Genomic DNA, 23,801 nt, shown 5'->3' with positions numbered 1-23,801 from the left:
AAAGTGTTCCTTGGATGTGAAGATCCTGAACACTTAGAGCTAGGGACTTGATGAGCTAAAGGAGGATTCTGTATGCAATCTCTCCCCCACTCCTTCAAGGCCCCAAATAAAGCACTGGATGTTTATAGATCGTAATACAATGGTTCCCACAATGGACAGGCAATACAGGAATACGTAAGCAGTCTGGCTGGCTCTTCCTTATATTGGCAAGTTTCCACACTTTAAATCCTATTGTCAGTTGTGTAGCTCCCTTATTATTTCACTGCTCCAGATCTAGTCAGCTGACCTATTTTGCTAAGGGCCGGATTTATACCCTTTGTAGGTTGTAAATAAGGGTCTTAACTGAAAAAAAAGGTTGATTTTGCTGTAAAGTCCAGGAATGCCTCTTGTCTGGCTATTCTGTGTATACAGTAGAGCAGTGCCTCCTCTTTTCATGAATTAGCTGCTGAGTTTTATTAAAGATAAACAGGGTTGACAGTACACGTTATTTTCTTGTATGAGTAGGAAGACAAAATATCAGATAAAGGAAGAGAGCAGAGTGGAGGCAGCACTGATTGATTTTTACAGTAAGAATAAACATAAAAGTTGTAGCTATTTTAGAAAATTATTCTGTCCTGCTCGGCCCATCGTTGAGTCTTATTGAATTGGAATAAATCAAGAATACAAACAAATCATTACAGCTGTTGAGAGGAAAATGAAGGAACGCGTCTTTCCAGAGTCATTAAAACTATACATGACCAAACGTTTTTGGAGACAAACAGCAGCAGCTGAGAAATGAAGGTGGAGACGCACTGCCAAAGAACCAGCTAGTCGAAAACTTGTTATTAGTGATCAATATTTCCCTACCTATACTACTTGCTTGCAAATGTTGTTGCACATGGCAATAACAGCATGCTCATCCTAGCCCAAGAAGTTATCATGAAAGATCCAGGGGCAGAATGGAGTGTTTATTTTAATCTGCCCCGTGAATCCAACTGTCAGAAAGCTTTACGTGTGCTCCCTTTTAAAAGGGTGTCTTCAGCTTATCTCAAACCTGCCAATCTGCCCTGCTGACACATCTGTACTCCTGAAAGGTTAAGGAATCGACAGCTCTCAACACAGATGTCTTCTGTTTCAGTTTATCTACAGGCCAGGTATGACAGAAGCAGCCATAATGCAACCTTTCCCCACCATTGCCCTGTCAGTGACCTCAATCCTGACCCACGGAGACCACCCTCTCCAGGGACTGGAGTGAATTCAGCCTCCTCGCTCGCTTATCTGTGGGCCCCTCCTCATTGAGTTTGTGCCAAATTACAAAGCAGTGATTTAAAAATGTTTTTTAACCTGTGGATTTAACCAGCTTCCTATCAAACACATTTCTCTTTAAAAGCCCAGCTTAGTTTAAAATTCTATTAGGAGAGAGAAAATTCAGCATCTTATCAGCTAAGGATCCAGCCCCCACACACTCACCATGGTTTCCGTAATCCTACTCTCATATATCTGTTATAGAAGCTGCCAGTTACCAATGGGAGCATGGCTATTTTCCCACCAGAACATGGAATTCATCATAGCTGCAACCTGAGGGGAGAAAACACCATAAATCCTGCAGTGGAAAATAATGGGCTGGAGCAGAATTCCCTTGCACTCCTCTGGCACTGTGTGTCTGTCTGTCCGTCCAAGCTCTGGCCTTCTTTCCAGAGAGAGTTCTGGTGTTCTTGCACCCAATTAATTTTTTGTTTCAGCTGTGCTGTCTGAAGGAGATTTTTACTCCATGAGAAGGAATAAAGTCTAATTTTTTTTAAAATTGTCCTCACCACTGCCACTATAAAATTATCCCCATTGTATTTCTTCACTCAGGAAAGTCCCAAGACCAGAACAGTAATATTAGAACATCCTTAGTATGCCTATTGAAATAGCAGCCAGCATGGCAGGTTGAGAAATTCTGAAGTCTAGATGCTAGGGTGTTTGGTTATTTTATAAGTACTTATAATAAAGGATTAGGATTTCAATGAGAATTGCAAGTCAGGGCTAAGGGGCACTGGCTGAGCTGTGAAACATGCCCAGCACTCCGTGTGAGCCAGATCCTTAGCTGTAAATCAGTAAAACTCCACTGACGTAATTGGAGTTACACTGATTTACATCCTGCTGAGGGTATTTCAGGCTCTTGCTGGGAGTTATTCTGTCATAATCATTGAATTTCCTTGCAATTATTAGAAAAACACACTTAAAAAAAAATCCAGCATTCTTATTTCTAAAACGCACCCTTCACAACTACTGGTAAATGTAATAAAATATGTATACTGTAGGTTGTTATAGGAGATTTTGCAATGAATATTTTTTGGCACAAGATGATGGCGTTTCTAATAAATCAAGGCAACATTCTGGATTGGGAAAAGAAATAACGGGTAAATATTCTTTAGAGTCCAATCCTTGAATCAGTCAAGCTCTCTGATAGGATTAGGCTTTTAACTTGGTTGAATAAATGTGATTCATCTATGTCTGAATATTTTTAATACATAATTATAGCAGTAAATAGCAAATTCATGTCACTGTTGAAACAGACTCGAGGTGTATATAACACTGCACAATTTTTATTGCTGGATAGAATTCCACTATGAAAAATTGTCCGCCGATAGAAATGTCTGAAGTTCACTGCCCCACTTCAAATTTGTACGTATTGATTTTCGGGTGTTTATATTTGCTAAGCAAAACTGATACTTTCACACACAGCTATACTTACCAGCACTTACTGTGTTAGAAGAGAGAGAAATCTTTTGTCAAGGATGGGACTGGAGGAGAAAGGATTTTATTGTCAGAGCATATGTGGGCCTCGTTGTCCAAAGCCTTGTGCGGCCCTTCATACTAATGTAGACGGGATGTAAAATACCACCCAGTCAGAAAGGCAATGCTTCACCATTGCTTTGCATACTGCACTGGTGTAAATGAACACACAAGGTGTAGGATATCGAATCAGGCCCTAACTTTGCAAGGAAACTATTAATTTTTCCCTTGCATCCTAGAAAATTCTACAATTTGGTTTAACATTTCTTGCATGTATTTTTCCCAAAGCACAAAAGATTCAGGCATGCCTTATAGGTACCTTCTTAAACTCAACTAATTCATATATTTAAAAGAATATATGCAATGATCTCTTTTCTATCTGCTAACGTGAGCCATAGATTCAGCATCTTCATCAATAAGCAACAGCAAGCAATATTAAGTCCAGCTGAGTTATGTCACTGAGGTTATCAGAGGACAGACAGTAGTTCCTTTTGCCAGAACAGCTAAGGTCTTTGGGTTAAAAGCCAAGGGTCATCAGCCACCAGAGCCTCACATGTCATGGATTAAATCAAAAATTATCTTGAGTGGCATTACTGCAAACTACACAGACATTAATCTGAGATCTCAGCCACTCCGTGTATAAATCACTTCATTCATAATGCAGGTTTCAGTTTTACTGGAGTTGACTTGTTTTTCTCACAGAGAAGCCAGTGGTTCATATGAACATGATCACTTTTGTTGTTGTTAATCTGCTGCAAAAAGTTGAAGCAAGGTCCACAATACGGTATTAAAAACCAGTTTTCTTCTTGTTGGCTTCATTTTGCTGGCACTATACTTACGAGTAGGAGACCGACCTAAACTACTGTTTAAAAGTCTGACAACTCTTTCTGGCAACTCTATCAAATGGAATTTCACCTTCCATTAATCCATTTACCAAACCAGCTGGTAACTTTTTGGTTAATATTTGGTACATTTCCAATCATACTATTTTACCAACGTGTGTCTTTATCTTTCAATCAAAAGATTAATTGCAAAGCAAATCAGAACAGAAACATCTGTTTAAAAAAATTTCCCCATGTTGCCCAATCTTTCTTAAATCATGCACATGTTGTGGTGGGTGGGAATTCATTAGCTCATTGCCTTCTAAATTTTCCTCTCTCATTCTTTGTTAAAATGGTTTAATCTGGAAAATTATTGCTTAGGTGATTTTTTGCTTGTGTACAGCTTGACTCAATTGATGGTACCTAGAAGAAGCCAGCTCTTCTTAAAAGTGTCAGATCTTGTATAATCTTGCTTTTGTGACTCCAAGGATATATTCACTTATCTGCCCTCTGTTTCTGGCAAAATAAAAGGACCAAGAATAAAAGCCCGTTATTTTGTAAATGCATCTTTTGTGCCATGGAGTTTGCAGCATAGCTCTTTTGAGCTATTTCCATAAAGCCCCAGGTGGTGGCAGCAGTATTTTTTTTTTCTGAAAGCAAGTCCTAGAGGGAATGGAAAGAAAAAGCCAGTGTAACTTTCATAGCACATCCAAGTAAGTTGCTGGAAATCCTACATGTGCAAAATTGATACCTTTTAAAATAAAAGCATGGAGACATCAGAACAGTAACCTGTCCCTGAAAGGATGTTTATGGGATCCAAGAAATGTGTGGGTTCTATAGAAATGACTTGTGCCATGACAGCACTTGGAAAATACCTCCGTGGCATTATCAAGCACTATTAGTGTATAATAGCAATACCTTGCGCTTAGCAGGTTAGATTTCCCAAAGAGTCCTGCACCTAGCATCTCCCACTCTGACCATTTCATTAGTGAGCCTGAGTTTAAAAAATGCTCATCTTCCATTCTATGGGATTTTCACTTTTAAAAATCTTGCTCATCTAAGGATCTTATAGCACTTCATGAGCATTATTTCCTGAAATCTCTCCAAAACCTCTATGACAGTTAAGTATAATAATAATTATTTTACACCTGGGGAAACTGAGGCACAGACATTGAGCAACTTGCTCAAGGTCACTTAGTGGCAGAGCTGAGCATACTCCCCAGGATTTCTGACTGAGAGTCTATTCCTCTAACAATTAGTTCAGATGTACATGGAGACATTTATTGCACGGAAAGACGCATGTGGGTTTTCTGTGGTTTTATCTGGTGAGCTGTAATATTAAATCACTTTCTAATGTTGAAATAATAAGCCCACTTTGTGCAAACCCTTTCAGGCAGGATAGTCTGTATTTTTGTATGTTACACAGCACACTGTTGGCTCTAAACAGATAATAAATTATTGTGCAATTTAAATAATGATACAATTCAGGAGTGTGTAATATCATATTGGGCTCATAACCAAACCCGCAATTTTTGCATGTCTTCTGAAAATGAGTTTTAAATAGAGATGGAGCTCCATCTCTATCAGCTGTGGTTATAGAAAGCATCTGCCCTGTGATACTGTCTGGAGAAACAGACCTCAAAGAAGGGAGAGCTGTTAAAGTTGGAAGTTCAGTTGGTTGTGCTGAAGCTAATTCAGATGTAGGAACGTAGGGATTACTATAATGGATCAGAGTAAAAGGTTCCTCTACTCCAGTATCCTGTGTCTAACAATGACCATTTGCTTTAGAGGAAGGTGTAAGAACCCTGAAGAAGACAGGCATGGGGGCATGGAGGTGGGTAATCCTGGTCTCTAATTATTAGTTTGGTTTAAGCACCCGTTTTTAAATATTCCTTCCAAAATTTTTGTCATCACTTATTATGGCAACTCTGGATAACTACACAACTATCTTGTGTTACTGTAATATCTAGGAGCTTGGTGATAAATCAAAAAAAGCCAGTCCCTGCCCCAAAGACTGTAACCACTGGGAGTCGACAGTGGGATTGTCAGAGGCTGCCAGAAGCACTGGAAATCGCTGGTATTAACACACACACACACACACACACACACACACACACACACACACACACACACACACACACACACACACACACACACACACACACACACACACACACACACACACACACACACACACACAGCTTGGGTGGTGTTTAACTGGGGCAAGCTAACCCAATGTAAACCAGATCTGATGCGGAGTAGCCACACACAAAGTTGCCCCAGGTTAACTAAATTGGTGCAACAGCATACGTTAGTGAAACCAGAGCGGCTTCTATGTGTAAATAAGTCCCAATAGCAGAATGGATCTTGGGAAAGTCTAAAATAAATAGGAGGAGCCCCTCCCCCCCCCCAACCCCATTTTGGCCACCAGCCAAACCCACGCCATCCCTATAAAATCCCTTTATTCTCCAAGGTGGCATAAGCCAGGCATGAAAACCACCTGAAAACATTGAAAATCATGTTGCAACCCAGTGTGAAACGAAAGGATGCCAAAATCTGACATTGTGCCCGCTGCATTTGATAACAGACCTACACAATAAGCTTTGCACACAGGTGTGACTGCTCTCTGCTGAATCTGCCTGCTGTTTTGGGCCATCTGGATTTTGGAGGAGGCACTGAGTCTCTTCATCCACTTTTCATGATCAGGAGATGCCGGTGGCAACACGCCATAACTGCCAAAAAAAAAAAAAATCAACTCTGCTACTGTGTATCTTTCCGTGCCAAATATTCCGATAAAGCAATTTGTGTGTGTGTTTGTGCGTATATACACTCCCCTGCACTTCCTTCTAAAAAACCCAGGCTCCCACTCAGCCCTTGTTCTTCTGAAGCTCTGCTTTGAGGCCAATCTCCTTTTGTCACTGGTTAGGATCCGTTCAGTCCTTAAACTGTATGGAGGGGATTTCTGTATTCACCAGGAAGAAGCACTCCTTCTCCTCATGAAGTGTGTGTGTGTTACTGCTACAATATTCCCAACCTCTGCCAGCTCAGTAGAAGAACCCAGGGGGTGGAGGTGCTGGGAAAGGTGGGGGTTATTGGCAGCTCTGGAGACTGAAATCCCCTAAGGATCCACAATTTAGGATCCAGCTTCATCAACTGTGCTAGCTTCCTCCACACTGCTGAGGCAATGCACATAGCCCCTGCCCTGGAGGGACCTCTTCAATGGGTAGGAAGAGAATTCATCCTCCACTTGCCATTCAGTCCTTTGCCAAGACTGCCAACAAGGGGGCCAATTAGTGGGGAATGTCTGCAGTTGGTTTTGTGATGTTGGATTCCAGCCAGCTACAGACTGGATGGAGGCCCACCATACTCCTTTGATGGCCATGCAGTGGCTTGCATGAGACTCCATTCCCTGCTGACCTGGGGTAGATTCAAACTGGCAACCTGAGGTGAGAGACGCTCTCTCGTGGTCTTTCTCTTTCAGCTAGCTGGGCTTGTACAACTTTAATTTCCTACTGATGCCAAGTTAGTCCAAAAAGCTTAATCTGGTGGGTCTTCTGTTGCAAAAATTCAGGGATGCTGTCCATCCTTGGTAAGATACAGGGCTGGATTCTTTGCTGGTGTTAACACTACTGTATTCAGGGGGATGAATATGACCCATAATCATTTTCTGATTAGTTGAAAGGCAGCATGGTTTAGTGGCTAGTCCACTGAACGGAGACTCTGTAGCCCAGCGTTCTGTCCCTGGCTCAATCGCTCTTCTGCCGTGTGATCCTCAGCAAGTTGCTTCACTCCTATCTTTCGGTTTCCCCTCTCCCCCACCACCTGGCTTGCCTGTTTGCGTTGTGAGCTCTGTGGGTTGGGAACTCTCTCTTACATTATATACGTCCAATGCCTAGCACAGTGGAGGCCTGCTCTCCATTGGGACATCTCAGGGCTACTAAATAATAGTTTGCATTGTCTTCCTCTCCAGACTGCCCTTTTGGGAAGTGCTTATGTTTATTACTTTAATATTCACATCTCGCGGAAACGTTTCTTTAGAAAACCGTTGCTGTAGAGTTGGCATTGTTACCCTCCCAGAGGAGTTTCGATTGTAGAGCACTCGAGCGTTCACTCACAATCACAGCTTCTGCGAGTGAGTCGTTTTTCTCTAACTAGGTAAATTAACTCTAATACCCTTATTTGCTATCAACCTTATAAAACATAATAAAAACCAGATGTCTCTTCCTTAACCTGATGTGCTATGAAAGCTTGATGGGCTATTTTTTCCCCTCCACGTTATGATAATGCTTTTGCTCTTGTCGCTGTCCCTGGTGAATTCATTATAGCATCTGATGAAAAGGAATTTGGAAATACAAGATCTTTCCATATTAATGGGTGGATTTAGGGTTTTAACTTAGAGAAAGCAAACTACCTTCTCCACGTCTTTCTCTGGGCTGGAAGTGGGTTGACTGGAGTGAGCTTGATATGCCGGTGCTGCTTTATAACTGGCAGTTAATATTGGAGTGATGCACTTCAATCTGCCAAGCACCCCGTGTGTGTAAATGGAACCACAGAAGCCATTTAATGGTGGTGCTCCATTAGACACTAGGGCCTACTCCTGGAAGTGCTGTGTCCTCAACTTCCATTGCATTCATGGGGACTTGAGGTCACGTACTACCTGGCAGGATTTGGACCAAAATCTGATACTCTGAAGAAATGCTGACAGTAGCATTTTGCCTCTCACCTAGGGTCAGTTCAACAAAAGTCACAATTCTAAGTTCTTTACAGAAACAGAATACATGATGCATACATCTCAAACGCATTCTTCCAGCAGGTCTTGTTTTATGTCCCTATTACAAGCATGTCCCATTATTGGTTCTTTGATGTACCAGGTGATCCAGCGCAGTGCTCTGTTTATTACCAAAAGCGTATGTTTAACATTTCTGCATCATTAAAGTACTTCGGGATTTAAATGTATCCATGGCGCTACCTCACTTTTCCACCATAAGAAATATAAGAACAGTTCTGCATGTGGAGTGCATGCAAAAATTGTAATGGCACTTAAAAGCACTGTTCGGGATTGAGTTATGTGCACAAGGAATACTATCAGCAAGAGATGGGAGGACAGTTAAGCCAAGGAAATCTAAAGAAGTGGGGGGTAGAAGCAACGCAATGACTCCAAACCTCAGCAGAAGCAAGATAGAGAAGGAAGAGTTAAGTGGTTTAGAGGACTTCTGGAACATGCTGGTGTCTGTGAACACTGTGCAATCATGGCTGTTATGGCTGACCAGTGAGGAGATGTTTGGTAGATAACACCTGAGGAATGGTGCAAGAGTGATCAGATAAGGGATCCTTGAACGGTGTGATTAGATCAAATGCATGGAGTATATATGTGTGGGAGGGTTGGAACAGAGTAGCCATAGAATTCATTGTTTATTAGTCATCTTTTAAAGCCTGACAAAAGCAAAGGCTCTGTTCTGCACTCCTGCTCCCATGAGCAGGATGATGCTCTTGTTCTTAGTAATTTTGACTTCCAGTTGAACAAAATGTTGTTTCTCCTGAAATAATTTGTTTTGCAGCTGGGGTGGTAACACTGTTGTGGTGGTTGGCTGAGGTTTCTAGGGCAGTGATTTGGTTTTACTTGTCATTTGTTAAGCAACTGGCTAGTTCCTCATGCAAAATCATAATCAACAGGCAGTTCATACCAAGTGGTATTTCTGCCAGGCACAGACAGCATTCATTAGATACCCTTCTTCAATGGGTTCACTCTCACATTGCTTTTACTTTTAGGCCAGTGGGGTTGTCTCTTTCTGGGCTTGACTGTGTCTCCTAAATACCTCATTGCTGAGATCCATGCATCCAGGGGAACCTTGCGAAATGCAAGTAATTGATGCTGGGGCAAAACATTCACTAAGCTTCATGGGGGTTTGACCTGACTATACTTTCCTCCTTAAATTACACACTGTGAACCTCCCCTAATGTTGTTGGCACTGAGGAAATAGCCCTTGTCCTATGGACATTATGGCAGTCCTGTTTTAGTAGGGTTTAGGTTGGAACCGGCCATGTAACAATAGGTTGATATTGAAACACCTGTTAGCTGGTTAGGCTTCTTTCCTGTTAAATCTTTCATCAGTTATAAAATAAGTAATGAAAATGTGTACAGATCAGCCAGCTAGCGTACAGAGAGAAGTGTAGTTTTATCATGGAGATGGTTCAGTAGTTGCTATACAACTTTATTCGTGTGCACCGCGTGTAATCAACACATACAAAATTTCTCTTTCGGTTCAGTTGCAAAAACTGTGCAACAGTAAAATGCCATCTTCGTAAGAATTCATTATTTTTACAGAATATATCATAGCGTGCTTATTAGTGCATCAGATTGTATTTGGTAGAATCTATAACCCATTGTCTTATGTTGCACTCTTTGGAAGAGAAACCCTAAACTAAAACGCATGCAGTAGCAAGTTGCAGACTTCTCAAGTAGGTTAGTACTGGAATACTTGCAAAATGTGCAATCTGTGTAAAAACATAATAATTATATCTGATGGATTGCATATTCATTAAGGGCTGAATCCTATGCATGTTCCAGTGCATAAAGCTCCCATTGAAATCAATGGAATGCTATGGTGCTAAATCTTATAATGCAAAATTGTATGTAAATACAATGCAAATCCAGTCTACATGAAAACCACAATTAAACATCCCACACAGATCCTGCTGGTAAAACTTTAGGCCTTTCTCTCCATTAGTGAAAATCAGTTGTTTTAAGCCATGACCCCTTCCGCTCAGCACATGCTACTGTCTTACTTGAACCATGCAAAGATTCATCCATGCCTATGGCTTTTAAACACAACATTTATTATACTTAGTCCATCGATTATGGGGGAAGCCTCCAAACATCGTGGACAGCACAGAGCACGGTGCACACACGGCATCTGGTTTTCATGTTCAATCTCATCCCTTTTCCTTAACCATTGAGGGCAGGCTCAAGTGACAACAGAGAAATGCTCTCACTGGAGACTGACTAATTAGCCTGCATCTGGAGCTAATTAAACGTGGAGTCGCCTGCAGAGGAGAGTGCTGTCCTTATCATACCAGCAGCAGGACCTAGACAGAAGAAAAATCGCTGATGATATGCCCAGAGTTCTTGCAAGCAATTTAATTGAGGCACAGAAGGGCTTGAATTTGCTTCCATTGAAGTCAATGGGAATTGTTTCGCTATTGCCTTTAATGGCAGAGGACCAGGCCCCAAAATGATGGAGTGTTTTTTTGGGAGCTAAAGATATTTCAGTTGCAAGAACAATTAAATTACTGTATAGTAGGGTTTGAACTGTTGCTTGAGCATATAACGTATGACCATGAAGATACCTCCTATGCATTAGCATCATTTAATATTCTAGCTTCTGATATTTAGTGACACATTTAATTAAAGCATCCTGGCCTTTACCAGATGAAATATGTTCCAACAGTATTTTTTTTACTGTAAAAATGAGTTTTAGTTGTTAAACGTTCTAATCTTAGCTTCATTCGGCCATACTGAGAGAAATTCAGCTTCCATTGTTAGATCTGCTCCTAATTAGTATGAGGCTGCACATTTTTAATAACTGGGCAGTTTTATTCCATGACCTTGACAAATAGTGCATTCCTTTGGAGGTTTACAAAGACCAGTGCAGCGAGGCATCTGAGCTGAAAGATTAAGCAAAAGGCTGGAGGTTTTTTTTGTTTTTATTTTTCTTTATGCTTGTAGTTCTCATCATAACACTTAAAATGTTAACAAAGAAAGGGAAAAAACTCCACTTTTGGACAGAAATTTGTCATGCAAATCATGATTTGGAGCCCACTCTTTAGCTCCTGTTTCATGCCCTCAAAAGGTTTGCCTTAGATGACAGAGGTTGACCTGAGGGTGAATTCTCACCCCAGGTAGGTCCTTGGACTGATTTCTATCAAAACATTTCTCTCTTCAAATAGAAAATAACATTGAAAAGCCATGACTAGAACTGTCTGGTGGTTACCTTGCAGGAAGTAGCCACTGACTGTATGTCGGCAGTTGCAAAACACCACTCTGTAGATGGGTGCATTACCAGTACCACAGTCATGCTGCTAACCCTTCTCTTGTTTTATTTATTTAATATTGATAGGCTTGGTGCTGTACGATTCTCAGAAAGAGAGAGAGTGCCCCTTCCCGGCAGTGTTTGCTGTCTAAAAAGCAGACGTGGGGAAGACAGGTTAGACTGTGATGCTAAGGCACTGATGTCTACTCAATGGGAATCTTTCCACTGACTCCCATAGGTTTTGAATTAGGATCCTGGGGGATGATTTGGAATTTTTTCCCCATAATTCTAATAAACCCTCTCTTTTTGTGGGCATCGCGGCAGAAGTCGTTTTTCGGAGGAATGTGAGTGGTGTATTTCCCTGTCTTTCTTTAACTTTTCTCACTGCAGTAAGTCATCCATCCCAGCATTTGGGCTTCTGTTCTCTGGTGCCACGAGGCAGGGGAAGTGCCTCCACAGGCATCTCTTCCTTTGAAGGGAAGTGGAATACTAAAACATATGTTTTGTTAGAGAAGATTTGTCTCCTGCCACCAACTTGCTCCTTCTCTATAGAGAGTACTGTGCAATCTCATCTCTGATAAGAATGGGGTGAAAAATGGTTTTTTTCCATCCCGTAAAGAATTCCTTTGTCTGCGTTGGGACCATAGCGAGGTCTTTTTAAATTTTTTGTGAAAAGCCAGAGAGAGAGTGCGAACTACCAAAGTAGCTAATAGTTCAGAGGTGAAGGCACTCGGCTAATATGTGGGAGATTCAGATTCAAGTCCCTTCTCTGTCTTTCTCCCACATCCCTGGTGAGTGTCCTAGCCACGAGGCACTTCTAGTCTCTTCTGTTGGAGCTGTTTCATTTTATATAAATAATTAAATACGAATCATGGCAGGAGCTTAATCAAACCCACAAATCTCTTAACCTCCCGAGTTTCATGGTTCAGATGTGGATATGAATTTTATAAATGAAAGAGCCACATGTAACTAGAGGTTGCCTGAACCAGAAAGTCCAGATTCCCAAATGCGGATGTGTTTAGAAATCTTGATCCAGATACTTTCTTTTCAGCCTGGACTCATCTCTAAATAAATCCAACTGCATTACAAACCAGCACGCATTTGTCCTATTCCATATGAGGCTGGCCAATCAGAAAGGGTGCCTTTTTTTTTTTCACACACAAATGTTCATCACTGAGGCATGAATTCTCAAATATTAGCCTTCTATCTAAAGAGACTAGACAGGAGCAGGCTGTTTCTTGTACTTGATGCAGGGAAACTATTTAAATCTGTTAATTTTTTTAAATGCAGCATATGAATGTTTACTTCATTGGGGAGGATTTTTTTTTCTAATGAATACAGGCTTTTGTAAAGATTGGTTCATTGTAATTTTCATAAACTCCATCAAAACATCCCTTTCTTTCTGTCTCTTAAAAGAGAACCCCCCCCCCCCCCCCCATATTTTACATGTTGTGATTTCACTGAGGCTTCGAATTGGTCTTCAACAGTTCATTTATGTCGGGAGCCTTCCATAAACTCTACAAATATGGTCTCCTTGCATGACCACCCACTGAATCAGGCTGTCTAAACAGCATCTGTCAAAGTCTCAGACACATCTAGTGAGTAAAAAATGGATTCAGTCCAGTTTTTTTTTTGTGTGTGTGAGAAAGTGGGGGTCAAAAAGGGACTGAAGAACATTTTGCACAGTGATCATCAGAAGGTGTGTTGTAATCAAGATGAAATTGACAGGTGATTCTCCTTGGTTAAATGCTTTTTGTGTCTCTTAACATTTCCTTCTTTCTTTAATTCATTTCAATAGACACAGAAGGCACTTTATCCCTCAATGACTAGGTTAGTCATACCAAATCTCTGGATTGCTAACAGTCACATTATTAGTGATTGGAGCCTGTTTAACCTAATCCCAAATGCATTATCTAGTGAGTTTTACTTGGCTTTTCCATGTAAGGTATTGAAAGGTCTACCTGTGATATGTAGGCATTGTTCTAAAGAATCCATCCCAGCTAACTTTGTCATTTTGGGAGTATGTTTGCATCAGAGGGGGGTTTCCTCACTCTGCACTTTTTTTTTCCTGCTTGTGTAATTTGGAGACATTTTTGAAAAGATTAAATTAGATTAGCCACTTGAAATTTGTCATTGTCTCTGGGATTGCCAGCTCTTGAGTGTGACAGAATGGAGCAGTTTCTTTCTTCAAAGGGCACCATGATGTTAATATGTTTGTGCGCTATACGTAGTTCTAAAACTTAAAAGGCAGGTTAATTTTGCTTTGAAGGCAACTTGGAAACGTTGCATTATTTTATTTCTCGGTGTGGTGACCAGTGCTGAACCTCAATGGAGCTGCATCGGAAAAATACACTTTTATGGCAGGTGAAACCAAGGACTGCAGTTAACAAAAATACTCACGAGCTTAATTCAAGGAATCCCCATGCATTTCTACACCGTGAATGCTATGAAAATCACGTTTCTGAGAGTTTGTTTAGACTTCATTCCTGCAGAGGCCAGATGTCTCTTTATTATTGAATCTGGCCCTAAATTGGGTTCCTACTAGAAGTGGACAGCCTTTTGGCGATGAAGGCCACATTTCTGTCTGATGTCAAATGTCAGGCTCAAAAATAGGCATAATATATTATCTGAGGTTCCTGGATGAATTCCTGGCCCTGTAGAAGTCATATCCCAATGACTTCATTGAGGCCAGGATTTCACCCCATGTGTTCTGAAAATCATCTCAGATGTCTTTGATCTTCTTGGAGGACTTACTTTAAACATAAAACATAACTAAGTTTTGATGTTGATCTATGTAGCTTTTTTTGGTCTTTTTTAATGAATTAAATCTTTAATTCTGAGGGCTTCTGTGGGCTACAATAACACGAATAATAATAAATTACTTTATCCTATTATATATCCCATTTGATTGAATAAAGCAAACCAGAAATAACCAGTAACCAATAACCAGCAAACCTGTGTGTGTGTGGGGGGGAGGGGGGGAACCCAACGAAATAAGAAACAAATTATTCTTAAAAATAGCACAGCATGAAAAAAGGAAGGAATGAAATAAACATGAATATTTTTTGAAAAGCCTTCAGAAAATAACCAGAAACACCCCGCAGGAAAACTAAATGAAACTTTTAAAATAAAAGGGGCAGGGAGAAGAAAAAGAAGTGCGAAGGAATGAAGAATTCCAAATAAACCCAGCGAGGGGTGTGGAAGAGAAAATGAACAAAGCAAGTTACTTATTACTCAATACCATATACATACTCTCAGGTAGGATTTACAGGATGAAATCAGCGACTGTCCCATTTAAATGTTTGCGCTCCCTTAATAATATGCACATTTCTCTTTGATTAGCAATAAATGGTACTGGTACAAATTTCAAAATATCCTCCAGATGAGTGTTTGTGAATGGGCCAGTCACAGGCATGGAGGATTTGGTGGCGTATTGTCACCAAGCGGTTGCTGGACAATGGTGATAATGGCCAGAATTGTATCAGACAGAGAAGGTCGGGGTTAATACATAATTAATGCAACAAACCCATGCTCATCCAGGGCTTCAAGGTGACAGCAGACCTTGGATCCTTCTGTACAACAGCATCACCCCTACTACTTGGATTGAAGGAGGAGCTCCAGCTAGTTGAAAGCCGTGTAGCATATATCCAAGCTAGTTCATTATAATGTACCTGTGTGAGTGTTCAGGAAAGGTGTGGGGTTACTTGGTGCTAGGATTTGGTACAATATCTGCAAGCAGGTTGTTGGTTTGGTTCATTTAGTAGCACCTTTGCATTGGGCCAGGTTACCGGTTCAAGCCCCAGCTCTGGCGTGTGGCTCATACCCAGTACATCACAGTATTGACTCTATGTATTATGTGGTGCTGGGTGAAAAACTGATTTTTTTGGTTCACTGGCAGTTCTGAAAAATTGGGGGGAAAATGGCTCGGGTCAAATGGAACCTGAAAAGTGTTGACAAATTGAAAAAGTCCAGTTTGGGCCCAATGAAACATGTTTTTTGACCTGAGACTTTTTTTGTGGGGGGGGAGGGGGGTGCATTTTTAAAGAGCTAGATTGCAAAATGGGCGGGGGGAGGTGGTGCCCCCATTCTAACTTTTAGCCCAATGGTCAGAACTCTCCCCTGGAATGTGGGAGGCCTGGTTCGAACCCTGGTTCTGTGGCAGGAATTTGAAGCGGGATTTCCCACCTCCCCAGGGAAGGCTCTAACGCACCAGGCTATAGGCTATTCTGGGATGCGGTTTTGTCTCGCCTGTTAAAGCTATTCCATTTTTGCATAAAACGCGTGAATGGTCTTTGGGCAGAGACAGCGTGAGGTGTACTCTCCAACCTGATGGTTAGGGCACTTGCCGGGGATGTAGGAGACCCAGGTTTTCAAGTCCCTGCCCCCCGTGAATATTTAATTATTTATATAAAGTGGAACAATTCTAGCAGCAGAGACTGAAAACATCACTACGCCAATGTCCTACTGGTTAGGCACTCAGGTGGGAATAGGGGCTTGGAGTTCAAATCCCTGCTCCAGAGTGGATCCGAACCCAGATGAGTGTTTAAGTGGGCACCACCATCACTTCCCCTTCGTCTGCCCGTCTTATGAACATAGCAGCACATTTTTTCTTTTTTGAGACTGTTCAGCAAATTCATGTCAAATTCATGAACAGTTCTTGGGTCATCCGAGGCTGCATTTTTTTTTTTGGGAGAATAAACTGTTCGTTCAAAAATATTTCATCCAGCTTTAAGATTATGGCATTAATTTGTGTATTAATGTATGGAATGGGTGCCTACAGCGGAGGATGGGCACCTTCGCCTACATTTTGTAAAATTCAAAGACATAAATGAAATGATTGCATGGACCAATGACTAGAATTGACCATCTGCATGTGTAGTTACTTAATTAGTCCTGGCAACTTCAGTAATTGCTTGCAGAAGGTAGGCATGCATTTATCATATAAACTCTAGCCCATAAAATCCTGATATTTAACTTTAACCTCATTATTTTCTGGCCAAGAACTGATATTGCAACACACTTAGCTAGATTATTTACACACACGCAGAATATCGCATGCTAGAATATATGGCAAATTCACTTATGTATACCATGGGGATGTTTTAATAAAAATGTTTAGTGCCTAAATATATGTGTGTGTGTGTGTGTGTGTGTGTGTGTTTAATCCTAAGCAAATCACTTGTTTCAAAATTGAGTACAACTTGAATACAAAAATGATCTATTAAAAAAAGAATATATGGTCTCCTCTCCAAAGTGCTAGCTGCACTTTGTCATCCCTTTACGTCCTTTAAGACCATTTCAGATTAGATTTGCTATCATTCACGATTATGTAGAAGAAGTGGTAAAACGTGGCTTTTCAAAAAAACCATGTTTGTACAAGAATTTGCTGACATTTTGTGGAGTGATAACACGATAGTGAAAATAGCCAGACCCCCCCCCAGACCTGGAGACTGGAATCAGTAAAAAGGGCCTTTCAGGCATATTAAAAACCAACTTCTGTTCTCTTTCCAGTACTAAATTGGCTCCTTTTATTATTTTTTGGTAACCCAACCTATACAAGTTTAATTGACTATTTGCCTGGTTTACTGGGCTTGGGTTCCTGCCTGAATTGTGCTATAATCATTTCACACTATTTGTTTTAAACAGGTAAAAGGAAGAAACATCCCAGTTTAAATGTAACTTGCTGGTTATGCTTGGAAATAAAAACACGGACTAAAGGATGATGGGGTTGGAATGTCATCTGTGCTCTGAGGGGGCTGGCAGGGCTGTAACAGCAACAGAAAAATGACATTCTGCTTCTTGTTTAAAAACTAGCCATCCAATTTGAGAGTGGTCAGAGTGAGGAGTTGTCTCAGCCCCAGCTTTCCTTACAGAGGCCTGGCTGCCTGTTGACTGCTACAGCTGCCTACCTGAAACGGTTTATGTTTTAGTGCCCACAGCAGAGTCATGCATTGTAATGGAGATTTCAATCCCATGCACCTAAGACACTGCTGTATATCAGCTCACTGCATGCAGTCTCTTTTCTGTGGGCCGGGCTGTGATACGCTTACTCATAGAGAATAATACCTTACTCCCCAAATAGCCGCAGGACCTTAAGGGGCTCAGCCCTGGGAGGTGCTGAACGCTAAGGCCCATGGAAGTTCGCCACTGGTTTTCAAAAGATTTTTTAAGGGAGCTCAGCGCCTTGCAGGATTGCACCCTTTCTTACAGATAGAAGGCCAGATCTTCTGCTGGTGTCAATCAGTGAGGCTTCTTTGAAGTTGGTGTGATATGCCAATTTATGCCTGCTGAAGGACTAGCCCATAATTTTCTTCTGGATAGGTTCCATGCTCTCTCTCTGTGTGTGTGTGTGTGTGTGTGTGTGTGTGTGTGTGTGGGGGGGGGGGGGGGGAGGGGGGGGGGTGTAACTTTCTGGAGCAGCCGCGTTCTATTGTAATGTAAGTACTGGATTATATTCTAAAGGAATTCATACAAAATACACCTTGGATCTAACAAATGCACTAACAAAGGCACTCTTCAAACAGATGGCTGTAAAGAGGAATAACAAATAAAGTTCATGATTAACATAAACTTCCAATGCAGTTTAGTGGCCAAGTTTTAGAATATGGGAATTTTTAAATCATTTGTTTCAGTGCTGTCCAAACTAAAAGGTTATTTAATGGTCCTGCCTCTTATGGAGATTGTCATCTGGACACCAAACCATCCCAGTTGGGGTGACATTTATCCCAGCTGCATGAATTTTTCTCTCTCCAGAGTACGTTTGGTGTACACCAGATAGTGCCAAATGGTGCTCATTCTTAAAAATGCTTTGTAGGAAAGGATCCCTCTGAAACTTTTCTCCCCACCAGGAAAATATTCAGTTGAAACACTAGTCAGATGCACAATCTGCCTCCTCTTAATGCTAGTTAGGTATTTACAAATGAGAGCTATAGAATTAAGGATCTTTACCCTGATCTCTTAGTTGGTTGCCGTTATCCTCTTGAAGTAACTTTACTGTAATCCTTCTAACTAACAGCACTGGATGCCCAAATTAATTTTTTAGCCTCAAAAAGAAGGAGCAGATCATGAGAATAACGTGAGACCAAGTAAATATAATGATGTTTACCATTTCCCATATCATGGGACATACCATGCCATTTAACTTTTAAGAACTCCTCTTCATTGAAGTCAACGGGAAGTTTTGCTCAAACACCGATTGCATGTTATAGACTCAGGAGTCATGTCCAGAGCAAGTCAAATACTTGAAAAAACCCTATATTTTGAATAAAAGCACCCAGTTTTGTTTGCTGTTATTGCTGGTATCTTATTAGTAATATTATTTTATTATCATCACAAGTATTTGCATATGTTGCATGAAAGTTCACGCACCCCCAGAATTCCTGGGGTTCTGGCACAAATTATTCATCCAAAAAATCATTAGTATCCTAACAAACAGTTAATTTATAATTCAAGGGCTCAAAGTTGTTTGTCCGAACTAGGAAGATATTTATTGACATCTTTCTCATTAGGTTCCTATCTTATTTTTCACTGCTTATTTTAATTGTTCTCTTGAAATCAGTATGTTTCTGTGTGGAGACCTTTGTCTATATCAAAGAATAGTGCCAAAACATCAGCTAGGTTACATTTTTCGTTTGTTTTTTAACATCTGAAATGATAGTTATGGATAGTCGTTATAATAAGGTGCCATAGGGAGCTGCAGTTGGTATTTTTAGCTCCAGCCAGTTTGTTTGCAAGAGAGAACAGTCTCTCTCTAGATAGTGAGAAAAATACCTCTGGGTCAGAGGTAAAACGAAACCAAACCACAATGAAGTTACATTACTAGATTCACTTTTTCTTTGCTTTAGATTCATTATTTGCAGTTGATCTCTTTAGGGACAATATTGGGGAAATTCTGTAATGGAAAACAAACATTTTATACTATTGGGAAAATAAAAAGACATCAAAATAGTATGTAAATGGTGCTGGGTGTTTATTCCTTGCTTTCTTGCCCAAACCTCTGGCTTGAATTTGTACTATACTACCCTGACCTATCAATAATCATAGAAATAAGAGATGAAAATTACTTATTAGATCATCTACATTCCTCTGCCAATGTAGGGCTGCTCCAGTGATTTGTGGAACATTAAATATCTTGAGCAATGAGGCTTCCATCACCTCCCTTGGGAGACCATTCCATGCTCTGATAGATCTTGCTATTAGGGTCGGTTTTCCTGATACACAGCCCAATTTTCTCTTTACTTAATTTCATCCCATTACTTCTAGTTTACATCTCCTGGTATCACTCTAAACAATTACTCCCTTCCTGTGGGTTATAACCGTCAGATGCTTGTATGATTGTCATATTGCCCCTCCTCTTCTTGCTTCCACCCTTCATCGTCATTTGGCCAAGCTATGCACGTTAGCTTTTTAATCTTTTTTTTTAATAAGTAAGTCCCTACTGTATTTTAATTCCTGTTCTCGTTTTATGACCAATGAGACAGAATGTGTCTAAAAATGAATTCCTTTTGAAAAGGTAAAATATATCAATAAATCCTATGAAATTATGGTGATCCTTCTGTTCCTGGGAGAATCTCCATGTTGCAATGGGTTTCTGTAAATATTTACACCTGATGAATTAGCAGCTGGCTATTAAGTGCCATGATTACTCCCGTAATTTTGTAAGCAAATGGAGATCTGGCATTTGGCATTCAAAGGACGCAGCACTATTTGTTCTGTTGGACTTAACTTTTGGTCAGAGAATTTACTCAGTGCCGGTGACATCATTGTTAAAACATCCTACTCTTCCATCGTTTCCATCTGCAAAACACTGAAGGGTTTTTTTTTTCTCTCCCCCCTGTGCAAAACTGGAGGAAACAAGAGCAGAGAACAGCAGAAGTGGATTGATTTGTCAGCTCTAAATAAAACAGTGGGCTGAATTGTGGTAGTCATCAGGATCTGACTGACGGTGACTAACACCTTCCCTCTGGATTTGGTGGTACCTCAAGCTCAATGCATAGCAGTTCCGTTTCTTGTCCTGTGTCATTTACACAGGGCTCTAACTGAAAGGTGTTTCAGAATGGTGTGGCATTGGGTACGCTCCAGTCCACTGAGCCACTCTGACCTCTAAATGTTGCTGCAACTCTCTATGTGACATATATCTGAACACTACAAACCTTTTCCTGTTGGTTTGTGGTAAAAATCTTAACCCTTTGATGGCTAATGACATGGTGCAGAATGGAATAGAATTTGTGGTGGTAGCATATGAATACCAAAACACTTTGCAAAGCAAACAAGTTAGTGACTGATGAGAGAGCTGAGTAATCCATGTGTGCTTCGTAGGAGCATACATACAGCAGAGTCTGTCTGGCTGAGAGAGGGAATATTGGCTCAGGCAACAGGCTATGCATCTATTCCTTTTGAAAGCTGCCTCTTTTTAATTTCCTCCGGTGCTGCATGTACACTTTGACTATAGGAACCCATAATTTCCCTCCAGTTGTGGCTCCTACCAGCAAGCTGCAGGAAAGATAGATGTCAAGCCTCCATAACCCTGACTTGTCTAATCCTGCTACAAACAGAGTTAGATGAAATGATGATAAAAATGCCTGACCCCTGTTTACCCTACAGTTACCAAGGTTGCTACCCTTGGTGAAACTGCTCTGGTGATAATTATGGGTCCCGCTTTTCCAAGACAGGGCACTGCAGCCTGACAAAATGGTGTGCTTTAACATTTCATCTGAAGAATGGCTCCTGAGACAGCATTCGCTCCCTGAGTTCTGCAGTGCCGGCACGGAGAGAAAACGCGTGTTCTTGCGCGTCTTCACATATACTTGTTTAAAGTTGCAATGTTGCAGCTCTTTTGTAAGGTTGAGGAAGTTCTCAGCCTTAAAATTTACTCAAACTGACCGTTTTGATAAGGCGCTTCATAGATTCTGAGGCCAGAATGGACCATTGCGCTCTAGTCTGACCTCCTATATAATGCAGGCCAGAGAACTAACCTGAACTAATTCCTGTTTAAATTATAGCATATCTAGAGCAATGAAACTGTACTTATATGAATTTGTAACTATACATATACATCATTATATATACACATAATCATGATACAACTTTATTGCCGTACAACAAGACTATCAGGGAAAGCGGATAGGGTAATTTTTTAAATGGGACTATTCACAATGAACTTTCTCCTTTCACCCAGCATCTGAGTAGTGAGATTCAAAACCCTGCTGCTTATGATATCATGACAATTTTTTCTCCCTTTGTTATTTGTCTTGAAGTATAACACTGGAATCAGAGTATAGGAACAGGATGCATTTAGGAGACTGGGGTTTCAGAGAATCAACATTCCATGCTGTGCTCAGTTGAAGGTTCATGAAATTAGAATACATAAGGATTTATCTCTAAGACCTTTCAACTTGGAAAGGAAACAAACTTATGTAAAACATCACAGCTTAGATTTTAAACAAAGAGGATGTGCTCTGACCTGTGTAAGTAGAGTATTTACAGTTATAAGCCAGTATGATATATGTCTCTTACAAATAATAAATAAAGGTTGAGTGTCGAGCTATAGGATACATAAGGCTAAAACTAATAAACATAATAGTATTTATTGACTAAAATGAGAAAGTCTTATACTTGGGCCATATCCCCAAAATAAATTTACCAGAAAATAAATGCAAAGTGGTTTAGATATTGCTATAAAACCGTTTTATATGTGTGCAGAAGATGCAGGGGAATTAGACTATTGCAGGTTTCCTAGAAATTCCAAATCCTATTCCGAGCAGCTAGTCCTATTGAGACCCAAACAGCTTTTTAATGAGCTGCTCTTATTTCAAATAAAAATAATGGGAAAATCTGTAAAACAAAACCAACTTTAAAACTGAAGCCAGCCTGGTGTCTTAGACGTTTCCCCCATTGCCCTCTAGGAGATCAAGATTTAAATTCATATCCATGTGTACTTTCAAACTGCAAATACAACTTTTGAACCTTGAATCATAACACGGCAGAGCTGATGGAGGCAGGCTGCTAATTCTGCATCCGGAGATGTTCTCAAGATTTCTCAAAGAAAGAGGCAGGTTCCTAAGCTAACAGGTTGTAGCCTTCCTAAGTCCCCACTAGTGAGGTTTATTAGCTCTGCCAATTAATGATGTGGTCTTTAACCTAATTATTATTAGCAACATGGCTTACATCAGCTAGGCATTGAAAAACAGAAACATCCCCCTCTGCGAGTACTTGCTACAGTAGAGTTTGAGACATTCAGTTGTGGTAAGGGAGAAATGTAATGCATCAAATGAAAACTCCAGGGATATAAAAAGCCAACAAATATTGGGCTTCTTTGCACTGAATTTTCAGAAGAGGTACAATTGCCAACTGTAAAACTGAAATACTTAAGTAATTGGAGGATGGAATAAGATGTCGATTGTTGAAATCTCCTATGAAGAGGACCAGCTTATCCAGAAATACAGAATGGTATATATGTATGTATAGAAGAAAGAAAATACTATATCCAAAGATTATCATCAACCCAATTCCCAGTAAACAGCAAGGAAAAGGAAATGGAAATTTAATTTTGTAATGGAAAATACTGCTCTGATTCAAACATTGCAGAAATCCTGTCTGATGCATTTTATTTGCATTCTTGGTTTTTTTTCCCTTGAAGGAAAAAAAATTCTATAGTAAGAGGCAAATGTCAGCATTTGCCATCAGTTACTACCGTAGAAAATGGCTAGCATTTTGTTTGTGCTGTATAAATAACTGGGTATTTCAGATTACCAGTTTCCTGCTGTACTTGGAATAGGCAATACTGGTGGTAGCTGAGTAGTAATAGCTGCTTTTTTCACCTTTTAAACAGATTTGATTTTGCATATTGGCTCTATTTACAGATGGGGGCAATGGAGGGGACAGGCTGTTTCAGTGACTTACCATACTGTTACACAGTGAATTGGCAGCAGAGATGGAAACAAGATCCCCTGAATCTCAGTCTTTCCAAGGATTAATAACTTTTTAAAATCTCAAGTGGGAGGGGAGGTCAGGGTGGAGTGTTAGCTGTATCTAAGAGGACACACACAAACATGGACACACACAAAGCCACCATGGCTAAACAACAGAGTAAAAGGAGCAGTTAGAGACAAAAAGACCCCTTTTAGAAACTGGAAGTCAAATCCTACTGAGGAAAATCATAAAGAACATAGTCAAGTGTAAAACAAGTCAG

The sequence above is a fragment of the Emydura macquarii genome, unplaced genomic scaffold, assembly GCF_026122565.2.
Source record: "Emydura macquarii macquarii isolate MOO-44397 ecotype Brisbane River unplaced genomic scaffold, CSIRO-AGI_Emac_v2 contig_561, whole genome shotgun sequence".
In the NCBI taxonomy this organism is placed as follows: Eukaryota; Metazoa; Chordata; order Testudines; family Chelidae; genus Emydura; species Emydura macquarii.
Note: the sequence above shows the minus strand (reverse complement) of the source record.